Source organism: Macrobrachium rosenbergii, chromosome 49, assembly GCF_040412425.1.
Source record: "Macrobrachium rosenbergii isolate ZJJX-2024 chromosome 49, ASM4041242v1, whole genome shotgun sequence".
NCBI classification, from domain to species: Eukaryota; Metazoa; Arthropoda; class Malacostraca; order Decapoda; family Palaemonidae; genus Macrobrachium; species Macrobrachium rosenbergii.
The window spans coordinates 38926106-38941105 of record NC_089789.1 but is presented as its reverse complement, the minus strand read 5'-3'; the positions used below and the strand labels follow the sequence as shown (position 1 = coordinate 38941105).

The window sequence follows — 15000 nt, the reverse complement described above, 5'->3', positions numbered from 1 at the left end:
AAATACACGATTACAGAGATACTTTACTGAGTGGAATAAATACCTGGAAAATACTTCCAGTCTTAGTGAAATGACTTGACAAGATGTGACACGATGAATACAAAAAAAAATTATGACAACTTTGACGACGATACTAAGAAAATGATGATAATGTTGATGTAGATACAGAGAAATTGTGATAATTTTGATGAGACATACATTAAAATTGATGTTGATTCTGTTAGATTCATCGTCAATTTTAACGCCTGTATCATCAAATCCAACATCAGTTCTTTGTATCAACATCACCATTATCATCATTTTCTTAGCATCGCCGTCAAAGAATGAAATGCGATGTTGATGACGACACAAAATTTAATAAAAGGTGATTATCATTATAAAATAAAATAAAAATAATGATGATAACGATGACAGAGAACAAAGGAACAAACTTGCCACCAACATTCCAGAAAATCCTCAGGATAAAATCCCCCACAATACGCCACCAACAAAACACGAAAACACCTACTGTGCAGTATATACCGCACTCCCAAGCGGTTCCCCTCGACTTACGTCTACCCAGTTCCCCCTCGAGATCACTACCTAACGGCACCGTTTTTCCCCTCGTTCTGGTGGCTCGAAGTTCCGACATTTTCGATCTTTCTATTCCCCTCAGGTAAACGTCCGATGGCCCTCTTTCCCCCTCTGCGTTTCCCCTCTAGCTATCGGCGATCAGTAGGCCTGTTTCTCTTTTTTTTTTTTTCCCTCCCTATTTCCCAGTGGTTTCCCCTCACAAGGGCTGCAATCTGACCTTTAACCTGCCTGGACCGGCCTCTGTTTCATTTAGGCTTAAAGATGTGTAAGTACAGTAGGTATGGTATACAATAATAATAATAATAATAATAATAATAATAATAATAATAATAATAATAATAATAATAGAATGGAAATCTATATGCCTTTGAACTTATAGAGTGCCATTGTTTTCAACAAAGTTTGCCTCAGTTAGGCAATAACAGCAATAATAATAATAGTGATCAAAATTACCTCTCTCTCTCTCTCTCTCTCTCTCTCTCTCTCTCTCTCTCTCTCTCTCTCGTTATTGAAGGATAAAATCACAATGATTTTACTTTAATTAAAACCATTCCGACCAAGGACCTCTGGTTATTCCATTCATACACGCGCCAATAAAAAGAGAAATATTGTTATACCAAATTACTTAAAAGGAGGAGTTTTGCTGACGGTTACTGGGCGGCATATCTACGACAATAAACAATGAATAAACTCAAGAGCATAACGATTCAAATTTATACGTTCGGGATAGGCGAGTAAAATGTTGAAGATGCAGCCCCAGGGAGAGGAGATCCATAGTAATGACCAATCATGATGTCAGCAATATTGTTTGTGGTATATTTTAGATCTTTCCAACTGTGAACCACACAGAATCTATATATATATATATATATATATATATATATATATATATATATATATATATATATATATATATATATATATATATATATGTGTGTGTGTGTGTGTGTGTGTGTGTGTTTGTGTGTGTATATTATATATATATATATATATATATATATATATATATATATATATATATATATATATATATATATATATACACACACAATATATAAAACATACATATAAAACTTCACATATATATATATATATATATATATATATATATATATATATATATATATATATATATATATATATATATATATATAATGAAGATGTCTTAGAACACTAATAGTGGTCAGGTTATATTTGTGTGTGTGTATACATACATACATACATATATATATATATATATATATATATATATATATATATATATATATATATATATATATATATATATATATATATATATATATAATAATGGACTGAAATAGTATGAACCCAACCATTTTTACGAACCGTTACTCAGTTCAAATATATTACCGTCAACCGTTTCTCGATGATTCTTACGCCTCATCAAAGGAAGTAAGGGTGAACAGGAACAGGGATAGGTGAAGAATCATCCAGACAGGGCAGAAGGAATGGTCAATCAACTGCGCAATGGGAGGGAGGAGGTTATTATAATAACTAACGGCAATGTAAGACGATCCTTTGGTATGCCAAGGTCACACTCCCTTCGAAGCAATTTGCAACGGGCTGGATCAGACGCTGTGATCGACAGAGCTCTAAATATAGATGCGGGGCTGCGGTTGCATAATATTCTCTTCGGTGAATGTCCATGCGAATTCGTTTGTATCTATGTGTGTATGTTTGCTCAGCTAGCTTCTTAATATAAAAAAAATCACACTCCTAGAAATTTAAGAAAAATAAAAATATTACCAAGATTATGTAACATTTTACGGCAAAAATGTCCCTCTAAAAATGAACGCAAGGTCAAAAATCCATAAAGTACATTTACTTCTAAATAAAATACTAAAGACGTAACTGAAATATCATTCACAAAAGCAACGAAAGGCATACGGTTGATAGGGTACAAAAATAATTCCCGCTCTATGGCCTCCTCCCATTCAAAAAGCATGTCTAACACTTCATTTTTTTCTCCTAATTTCTGGACTGACCGTCTAACCAGTACTCTCTTATAATACTAAACATTCAGACATTTCATTTCAGCATATTCGCCGCCCAGTTACCCGATCTAAGCAGCGTAACAGTCCTGAACAATTTTTCTTTTCTCCAAAGGATACTCTTCGCCTACTTTGTACTTTGAGACCTAAATTATGATGTCTATCCATATCAATTATGAGACATCTACTGGTCTCATGATCTGAATATTCTACACTTACTTTGCCTGCTTTTGCTTCAGCGCAATATCATTTCATACCATCAATATTTTCCCCTCTTTTTGATGACTTATAACATAGTTTTATGAATTAATTGTTATTTACCGTTATTGTTTTACATTTATATTTGTAATTTATCTTTTCTATACGGAATGAATTTCACCCGAACCTTCAATCCTATTTAGACCGCTTCCTTAATATTCAATTTTGAAAATGGTATATGCATGGAGGTAACAAACACTAAAGTTACCCGTAATTCAAAGTGTCTAGTCCGCCAACAGCCTCTCTTAGTCTTGCCCATTTAAAAGGCTTCAAATTCAACTGTACCATTTTTCAAATATCTTTATAAACTATTTTTCATATTTACAACACTTGCACTTTTTAAAACAAAATGTGGAACCATGATTTTACCAATGGAAAATATAGAGAACCACAAATACTTAATAATAACATTAATCCACACATAAATACATACCTAAAAATATAATCGTTGTTCGTTATGAGGAAGACGTCACAAACGACCTGAAAAAAAAAAACAGAAAAATTAATTACTAAATATTTTTTTAAAATAAATAAAATTATATATATATATATATATATGCATATATATATATTATATGTATATATATATATATATATATATATATTATATGTATATGTATATATATATATAAATATATACATACAATACACATCTAAAGTATTTAAATGGAGTTTTAAAAACTGCACTACCATTTTTCCATCTATGGAACTCGCGGGGCTAAAGTATGATGCAAAAACGAAGTAATGAAAAACACCATAAAAAAAAAACCTACTCGAGTAGCATTAATTCAACTCTTCCAAGTCTACCAAAAAACAACTCATGATGCGTCCATAGCAATAATAATTAAAAAGAAAAAAACTTTCTTTTCGCGTCCACAGATTGGTCTCTAAAGGAAAAGTCTTTCTTGCTTGATCCTGAGTGCGGTTGACGAGGAGAAAAGTTTAGTATACCTTTGCTTAACCAGACCACTGAGCTGATTATCAGCTCTCCTAGGGCTGGCCCGAAGGATTAGATTTATTTTACGTGGCTAAGAACCAATTGGTTACCTAACAACGGGACCTACAGTTTATTGTGGAATCCGAACCACATTATACCGAGAAATGAACGAGAAGAGAAGCAGTGGTGTAAACGTGGTGTGGCCAGTGACCTACGGATGGTCTCTCTCTTAGCCTTGGTTGAAGCCAGGCGATTATCCCAAGGAACGGGAGCTGGCAATAGGAGGAAGTTGTATTGATAGTAAGATTACTCTTGAATTAACTACTAGATTCCAATAACGGCCAACAATGCTTTCAAAGGCCAGAACATTTACCTCTGACTAGTCCAAGTGGCAATAAGCCACAGTGAGACCCGAGAACCAATAGAATGAGGGTTTCAATTACAGCTTGATTTGCGTCGCTCATGGGAGCATCTGTACAGCCATTCTTGACAGCCAGTTCTTCTCGGGTGTCACAATTATTCTCCTTTACGCCTGGTGGGGATCATACAACCAATCTTCTCGAACTCTGGGCTGAGCATCATTCTCTGAAAGGCGACCTTTCCATACTCCTGAATTACAGCTCCCTTGTTTGAGAGTGCAGTCCGGCACACATCATCTCTTTCCATTAATCATCGTACCACTTCATTTCCAGCAGCTAATTATAATAATCTATTCATTCATTACCTTTCCAAGGTTTCACATCACGCAAATGCTATATCAACCCACGGAAGATTTCTAGCCGAGTAGAACGCCCCTGGCTTGTTCCTTAGAAATTATGACAATAAAATTCCTTCGCCCTCGAGGCTCTTCCTTAAGGGCGAAGGAAGAAAAAAAACAGAGCTGAAGAACGACCTCTAAGTCACGTCTCCACAAGCTCAGAAGTGCCAATCCTAGCATCTCTCTCTCTCTCTCTCTTGGTTAACGGCTTGCCCTGGGGCACGATGCTTCGTGTTACCTGAGGGACCCATGTTGTAAGCACCCTCCATAAAATCTCCCATGTTTGGCCTGAGCTGTCAGACACCAGTGCTTTTTTTTTTTTTTTTTTTTAAGTACGATCTATAATATTCTTCGTAGTTATTTTTTAATTTTTCTTATATGTAAATAAAACTCTTAAGTGTTTACAGGGCTGACTATTCAGCGGAGGTAAACATGAATGGCCATAATAAAAGAACTAGTTCTACCGAATAGAAGACATGGCCTTTGACACTGGTTGATACATGTCGTTATTAGGTTGTAAATTAAGGAGAGAGAGAGAGAGAGAGAGAGAGAGATAGTACGGAATCACATTTCTGTACAAAAGTTGTCTCTAGTACTTACATATACCAAATGCAATGGGATTGAAACAAAATAATAATAATAATAATAATAATAATAATAATAATAATAATAATATTATTATTATTATTATTATTAAGCAAACATTTGTTCCATCTTGCATATTCACGACTGCAGAGTCGAGGACTGCATATTTATCACGTTTCTCACCTACGGAAGACGCCAAAGATGAGATTTTCCGCAGAAATTCTACGGGCCCAATTACAGCCACAGCGAACTGCGACATCACAGACCGACACGCCGCGAGAACCCCGTTACAGCGAACGCCACAGCAACAATACCTCAAGTTACCTCCCCCGAGACCGTATCAATTTACCCTCGATACAATGGGCCAATAGGTCGCCAAGATGGGATCTCTCGTGTAGTATCTTCTTTTATCTCTCGCATCCCCTACATCGCCCCCCCCAAACCCACCCACCCCCTGCTTCCCCCTCCTCCCCTCCCTTCCCCCTTCCCTTTTCACAACACAAAGGCGGAGAATACTCTCATTGATTTTCCTCCATTCTGCCAAAGGTTTAAATCTTTCTCACCTTTCACGGCCGTTCCGTCATTTGCTTCGATTACCTCCAAACGCGAACAAGGTTCTTTATCGTTTCTTTGCTTACAGAGAGAAAAAAAAAGGAACTAAAATCTGAAAAATGGATATATATATGTATATATATATATATATATATGTGTGTGTATATGAGCTTTTCAATGAGAAACATGCCAAGTGCCATTTTTAAAATACAATTAAATTAAAAATACTTTGCCCAGGATGGCGCTTGGCATGTTTCTCGACTGACAGGCTCATATATACATATATGTATCGTGCCATTACTGTATATTATAAAAATTACTAAAACTAGCGAATGAACTAGGAAGTTTGGTAAGTGATCCTGGGTTACAATGATACCAGGAGAGTCAACATATTACTGTACTGCAATACTGCATATTACAATACAGCAATATGCAATTTAAAAAAAATGTATACGATAGCTTCAACAATTACCGAGACATAATCTCCCAACCGTCCGCAGAAGTCTCATATCGAGTCCGCAGAGGCCAAAGAAGAGAGTTAGTTCTCTAAAATGATTTACAATGTCACTTTGTGACAATTCAGAAATAAGTATAAAAATTATTATTATTATTATTATTATTATTATTATTATTCAGACGATGAACCCTATTCATATGGAACAAGCCCACAGGGACCACTGACTCGAAATTAAAGCTTCCAATGAATATGGAGCTATGAGGAGGTAAAGCGAAATATAGAAAGAGATATTACTCATTACAAATGGGAAAATAAATTAATAAATTAAAAAATAGATAAAAATGTATTAAAATGCAAGGAGAATAGTATTAGGGTAGTAATGCAGGAGACGAAAAGAACAAACATCACATGCACTCATTACGGATTTCTATCCAAAGAAAAACATCTGGATTCGAATTCGGATTTCTATCCAAGAAAAAAATTGTGGATTCGAATTCGGATTTCTATCCAAGAAAAAAATTGTGGATTCGAATTCGGATTCCTATCCAAAGAAAAACATCTGGATTCGAATTCGGGTTTCTATTAAAAGAAAAAAAATCTGGATTTGAATTAGGATTTCTATCCAAAGAAAAAAAAATGGATTCCAATTCGGATTTCTATCCAATGTAAATTCGAATTCGGAATTCTATCCAAAAAAAAAAAACCTGGATTCGAATTGGGATTTCTATCCAAAGAAAAAAAATTCTGGATTCGAATTCGGATTTCTATCCAAAGAAACAAATCTGGATTCGAATTCGGATTTCTACCCAGAGAAAAAAACCTGGATTCGAATTCGGATTTCTATCCAAAGAAAGAAAAATGTGTTTTCGAATTCGGATTTCTATCCAAAGAAAAAAAATTCTGGATTCGAATTGGGATTTCTACCCAGAGAAAAAAAATCTGGATTCGAATTCGGATTTCTATCCAATGAAAAACAATCTGGATTCGAATTGGGATTTCTATCCAAAGAAAAAAAAATCTGGATTCGAATTGGGATTCCTATCCAAAGAAAAAAAATTCTGGATTCGAATTCGGATTTCTATCCAAAGAAAAAAACCTGGAATCGAATTCGGATTTCTATCCAAGGAAAAAAAACCTGGATTCGAATTCGGATTTCTATCCTGTGAAAAAAAATCTGGATTCGAATTCGGATTTCTACCCAGAGAAAAAAACCTGGATTCGAATTCGGATTTCTATCCAAAGAAAGAAAAATGTGTTTTCGAATTCGGATCTCTGTCCAAAATCTAATAAAATCTTCCGTGACCCACCGACCACCAGTCACTAAGCTTATTAAAATCCACCAGTCGGTATGAAATTACTTGACGACAGACAAACAGACAGAACAATGCAGACAAACAAAGGTGATTACATAACCTCCGTTACATTTAGCTTTCAGCTACATGAACTGTATTTCGCAGTCATTTTAGGCAGGAAGATATGAGGGCAGCGCACGCAACCTCATCCAATTTTCCCGCACAATACACGAAATAATTATGACTTGACGAGTGTTGGGGACATATTTTCAGATCATAGTGATAGGTCAGAACAGTGTAAAATAATGCACTTAATTCTGTCTGCATATATACGAAAAAATTACTAAGAATTGTTAAAAGGTGTTCTTCGCTTTTTAGATGATTTTTTTTTTTTAGAATAAATTTCAGCTTTTAAGGTTCTGCCTAAATGATTACACGGTTTTGCATGTCAAGTTTAATTTGTAAAAATCAAAAGGCTGAAAATATTATATAACATGGTTTCAAGTGTTCTGTTTTAGATGTTTCCTTATTCTTAAGATTTATCAGTGCATTTTTTTATGTCCTTGTCTTGGACCATATTTAAGAACTTGTAATTCTAATAACTGTATAATTTGCGATCAGTAAACTTCCACCTACATATCTCTCTATTTACACCGTACTATGAATAACCAAAGACAGATCAATGCAAATGAATGCGCGTCGTCAACTCACCTTTCTCTCAACAAACTCCCACATCACATCAAAGAGCTCAACATCACCCTACTTTATAATACAAACATCCCAGACAGCCACTTGGCCCATCACCGCTGGGACATCTCGAAACGACCACTTTAATCGGAAGACGAGACTCGAGGAGGCCGTAGCTTCTTCCGTGGCCTGCATGAAAAATAAATAGCCCCCGACCCAGGCACGTTTCTGCTGACTCTTGGTATTAACTAGCGGTACAACAGCCTCCGGCGGCTTTTACGATGCATGGCAAATACACGGTACAAAGAGAGAGAGAGAGAGAGAGAGAGAGAGAGAGCATGAATGTGGTATGATTCAAATCACCACACACACAGACACACATATAAATATATTACTAACAGGACCTCTTTCAAACTGGATGGTATCTAGCGGAGATAATATTTATTCAAAATAAGTTACAAGCTTTCTAGGACAAACAGTCGTCATTCTACCACTAGATACCATCCAGTTTGAATGAGGTCCTGTTAGTAATTGTACTAATGCACAGAACAATCGTTTATGTGATAAATATGTTATAACATATATATATATATATATATATATATATATATATATATATATATATATATATATATATATATATATATATATATATATATATATATATATATGAGAGAGAGACAGACAGACAGAGAGAAGTATTCTCTATCTAAATGGATCCACTTCCTACCCTGAGCACCTGGGGAAAGAGAGCTTACCTACTGCCAAGATATACTACAGCCCTTCTTCTCAGGAGGCTCCCACCGAGACACCTTTTCTCGAGCAGACGCGAAAAAGCGCCCCAGCCGCGAAAAGCAGGGGCGTCCTCGAGATAAGCATTAAAAGACGCGGCTCAGTCCATCTCGCATCTTCCCCCATTCCGAGGGGCGAGACGATACGCCATCCTTTTTCGTTCTACTTACTTTTGCTCCGTCTTCTCTTGCGCTCTTGGTTTCTATGCTATCCTGGGAGTTTTGCCAGTTTTTCGTTATGCAACGGGTTTAGGTTGCATTATTTTGAACGCGTGTCGTCTGCAATCATTTTCTTATACACTTCTGCTGTGATGGGTTATTCTCTTTTATTGGGTATCAGTTTTGATTGTCTTAACTTGCTGCTCGCGCGTACATTTATCTGCTGAATTTAGATGCATTCTGCAAGACCTGATTGACCTATCCCTAAATCAAGGAGTAATGGTTTAATGGTTATTGCTTTATGCATTTATATATATATATATATATATATATATATATATATATATATATATATATATATATATATATATATATATTATATATTTTATATATATATAATATATATATATATATATATATATATATATATACATACATACATATATATACATATATAGTTATACTGGTCACATTTACCAGATATACATGTAGTTGTGACTGCTATAATGGCCTCTTACCATCTCGATGTTCATCACTCTTTTGTAGACATGCCTAACACTACAAGCCGTGCATCCAGATTGGGAATAAACAAAAGTTACCCTGCCTTCAGTGAGGATTTGATTCCCTCCTGAATTTATATTATTATATTTATATTCCCTGTTTATATATATATATATATATATATATATATATATATATATATATATATATATATATATATATATACTTATTTCCTTCTAGGTGGAAAATAACATACCATGGTATGTGTTAGAAAAAATCAGAAATAATGATTTATATATTCATTCAATCACATCAACAGTTCCCGTTAAAATAAAAGCTTGTTTACTTTTCCCAGTATAAACACAATACTTACACCTCACCTTTCATCACAATGGACAACGAGAATTTCTATTGTCGTAAGCACAGACGCGTAAACAGTTTTTGAATTCTTTAGCTTTACAATAACTGATTACCCAATTGCTTTCGAAAAATTATAAAAATATTTATTATTTTCTTTTTGTCAGTATCCAGACTGACCTTACATATACATAACAGCCCAAATGAATTCGCTATACCGGTTGTCGGTCGATCAGTGAAGTTAAACAACGTTAAGTCAGGCCAGTATTTAGATGGGTGACCACCTACAAGGACTGCAACCTCATTTCATATGTAGGCGCCTAATACTTGGTTGACTGTAATGGGTCGCAAACGCGAGCGAAGATGTACATGAGGGCAGAGATTTCACTCCAAGAGTTGCTTAGAACCAGGGAGCTAACACATGGGGCCAACCCTCGTGAACATGTAGATGGCAAAATTTGAATTTCGTCCAGTATCATATTTAATATAAAGTTCAAAATTGTTTTAAACCCTCGTAAAAGTTCCATGAGTTCCAGTAATAAGAATAATAATAATAAAATAATAATTATTATTATTATTATTATTATTATTATTATTATTATTATTAGTGACGCAAACTTTGATAAAAACCAATTCAGTGTCATTATTACTATCAGATATGAAACCTGCTGTTATAAAGGGGTTACATTTCATTAATATATTATCATTAATACTAAGCAATCTGAAAGATGCACTCACACTTCTGGCTCATCCAGTCTCAAGACACAGAAAAGATATCGATCAGTTCTTATACATGCGAGAGAGAGAGAGAGAGAGAGAGAGAGAGAGAGAGAGAGAGAGAGAGAGAGAGAGAGAGAGAGAGAGAATGCTTATTGTTTGTAATTGGGACAAGAAAAAGATCATTCCAATTACGAAACTGAAACTGGGAGCTCAGTAATTATAACAAGGAAGCAAAAATCTTCTCTGACGGGAAAAGGACACTGATTACGAATAAGTGGCTGATGACATGCAACTCGATGAAAGCCAGTCTGGTGAAGAAACCAAATGGAGGTAAAGGAGTAACATAACTTATCACAATTCTGAAGCTTGCAGAAGAGGAGGAACACGACTAACTGACATATCTATTCGGAAGTTTATTTAAGAAAGGGGATTATGAATGAATATATATATATATATATATATATATATATATATATATATAGAGAGAGAGAGATATAGATATAGATATATATATATATAGAGAGAGAGAGAGAGAGAGAGAGAGAGAGAGAGAGAGAGAGAGAGAGAGAGAGAGAGAGAGAAGAGAGAGAGTTTACAGAAAAGGGAAAGAAAGACCAGTTTGACTAGCATATTTACTTGTAAGTTTCATTGAGAAACTGGATTATGAGTCAGAGAGAGAGAGAGAGAGAGAGAGAGAGAGAGAGAGAGAGAGAGAGAGATTATCAATACTCTGAAGCTTACAGAAAAGGGGAGAGAGACAAGTCCAACTAGCATACGTACATGGAAGTTTCTTTGAGAAACTGAACTATGAATCAGAAAGAGAGAGAGAGAGAGAGAGAGAGAGAGAGAGAGAGAGGAGAGAGAGAGAGAGAGAGAGAGAGAGAGAGTAATCTTTAGTGGGGGAGGAACAGAAAGGAGACACGCAAAAGGGACCTTAAATAGGAGGGATGACTCATGTAAGATAAGGTAATGGGAAGAACACAACGAGGAAGTATAATTCCACAATGGACAATAATGACGGGAAATGGAGACAGCCAAGAAATGGAGAGGTAGAGGAACTCTCTTCGGAGGGGGGGAGGGGGTAGAAGAAGATGGGGGTTGGGGAAACATACTTCAAAAGCACCAAAGGGAAACAGTGGCAAGAAGCATAAGAAAACCACTTATAGGAAACACACAGCCAATATAATCACACTCCCTACCAAGGTATTTACCAAGCATAACCATGACAGGGACACTGGAGGAAAATCATTTGGGACACTCCAAGGACACCAAAAGGGACTCCAAAAACTGCAATGGGACATTACACGTCCTATAGAGAACACTCCAAGCATAATAAAGCACTCCAAACACTGTAAGCGACACTTCAAACACCCTAAGGGACACTTCAACCATACAATCACAATATACCAAGAGACACTGTAAATCTAACCAAATTGGCATTTGATTCAATTCCTTCTGCTGGGCCACGTCCTTCTCAAACCCTTCCTAGACTTCCACACTTTCCCCACACTCCTCATCAGTTAGACCCTAAAATCCAAACTCCTCAACCCCCCCCCCCACAACCCCAGCTTTTCAACCCATGAGCCCGCACTTAATCCAACCCAATTTCCGACGGATCTCACCTGACATCCAGCCCTCCCACTCTGCTAATTAAACTTGTCAGGAAAAGTTACATCGCTTTAAGCCTCACTTATCGTAAAACATGGAAGTGAAGCAACACACACACACATGGAGAAATCAATCATTATATATATATATATATATATATATATATATATATATATATATATATATATATATATATATATATATATATATATATATAATTTATTTATTTATTATATATCGGAAATAATATATTTTCTGTTGTTCAGTTGATAATAAGTCCAAACCGAAAGCGTTAATGTGAACTGTAGTCCTGATTCCTCGTCCCGTCAAGACCCCACGGGAAGTGGACTTATTATCAACTAAAAATTCCCCTTCAACTATATGAAAGGTGTGTATGTGTGTGTGTGTGTGTAGCTTTGTGTGTGTATGTGTGTGTGTGATGTGTGTCATGTGTGTAAATATATGTATATATATACGAATATATATAGATATATAACGACTAACATTAGATATATTATATATATATATATATATATATAGTGTTCAGCTTTATATATATATATAGATCCACGGATCGTTCTTAGCCTAACGCCATCCAGTCCACCCAGCTGCAAATGTGAACCGCGTCGCTTGTGTCAAGACAAAGTGGAAACGGGGACTGATATTACCTACTATATAGGGAAATGGGTGTGTGTGTGTGTGTGTGTGTGTGTGTGTGTGTGTGTGTGTGTGTGTGTGTCCAAAGAAAGTGTGTGTGTGGTGTGTATAAAATATACGAATGCAGAACCCCAACGACTATATATATAGATGATATGCAGCATACTAGTGGTACATATACTTTCGCTAGATCCCACGGATCGTTCTTAGCCTAATATATCCATTATAAATGGTACTGCCGTCTTATATAGTGGATTACCTATCATCCTAATATATATATATAAAAAGAAAGAAATAGGGTATATATATATATATAAATATATATATAATTTAATTCTCCTGCATTTTAATGCATTCATATCTATTTATTAATTATTTTTCTCTTAATGAGCGAGCTCTCTTCTTTCTGCTTTCCCCTTTGCCTCCTCTTATTTCTTCCTAATGAACACCATATTCTTTGGAAGTTTGAATTTCAATTCAATGGCCCCTGCGGGCTTGGTCCATATGAATAGGGTTCGTCATCTTCTGGATAATAATAATAATAATAATAATAACACAATAATAATAATAATAATAAATAATAATAATAAATAATAAATATATATATATATATATAATATATTATATATATATATATATATATATATATATATATATATATATATATATATATATATATATATATATATATATATATACACATAAATGTGTGCGCTACACTTCAATAGTACAACAAGAATATGAGTCAGATAAACCTCTCACAGTCCAAGACTTTCCATTAAACAAATTCCTTTTCAATTCCATATTACCGTTCGTGCGTGCCTGCAATAATGCCTGCCGTTAAAGCCTATGACTTACAGAGAGGGAAATGCAAGCGCATAATCAACTCCCCGAGTGCGAGGACGAGAAGTATTTAACCTGAGACATACTTCGGCTAAGTACGAGCTGTCATCTCTCGTAACAACAGCTTATGCAGATTACTATAACTAACCACACCGTGACAAACCTCTTTGTAAATTAGTAGTAACCATATCCAATCATAGCTTTTCGTTTTGTTTTTCTTTTACGAATTCAAATAAACCACCACGTGACAACAGCTTTCACAGGTTGTAATGACCACCTCCGTGTATATGTAAACAAACGTATTTACCCTGGGAATAACTGACATCAGAAGGAATTTCGTCACCATCATCTCAATATCAAAACAAAAATGCACAGGTTCGAATCTCGGCCAGAGCAGATGCGCTTATCTTATACAATCCCCTTTGAGTGTAAGTTAATCTCAAGGTGGAGTGTGTGTGTGTGTGTGTGTATATATATATATATATATATATATATATATATATATATATATATATATATATATACATATATATATATATATAATATATATATATATATATATATATATATATATATATATATATATATATATATATATAGCAAAATTTACTAACAATCCTCCTCATAAAGACATTAATTTTCCACAAATACTAAATACACCTTTTTAACTGGAGACATGAAGGGGGGGGGAGATGATGGGACCCAAGGGCTACAGAGAGAGAGAGAGAGAGAGAGAGAGAGAGAGAGAGAGAGAGAGAGAGAGAGAGGGCGGAGTATCATATAACAAGAAACACAGCGTTGATCGCTGTTGTGATAAGGGCCGAAATGGCTCGAATTACGTGGAATGAAGTGCGACATGTGGCTTTAAACGGTGCAGTAATATCTCTCCTTCTCTCGGATTCCATCCACCCACCCCCACACCCACACCCACAGGAAGGGGGTGGGGGCAGAAAGGTAGGAACAGCATGGGCGACTTTCCTCAGAAATCGCATACTCCTCTGATGTCTAAACAGTGAATCTGGTATCAAACTGTGAATGACCCAACACCCCAACTGGGATGAAATCCTTCATCCGATATTTGTCAGATTTGTAATTAAGTCCTGAAGACGCCGCCCTAAGGCGAGGAAACGGTCCGTCGACTTTAAGAATTAAATGGAAGCAAACGTAAATAATCTTCTCTTCTTCCTGAAAAGCTTATCTAAGAGAAAAAGAAGTGTAGACAGGTTCAAAGTCTAAATATGTAGATAGTCCCTG

The 15000-nt window shown here is 35.4% G+C and overlaps 1 protein-coding gene across 1 annotated transcript in view; it reads right to left on the bottom strand.

Annotated features, from left to right (window-relative positions):
- LOC136832274 (uncharacterized) overlaps window positions 1-15000 on the bottom strand; it is a 272952-nt gene that overhangs the window by 177586 nt on the left and 80366 nt on the right. Inside the window, exon 2 of the mRNA XM_067093143.1 lies at window positions 3277-3323. The gene's annotated coding sequence lies outside the window, so the exon portion shown is untranslated. The remainder of the gene's footprint in view (window positions 1-3276; window positions 3324-15000) is intronic.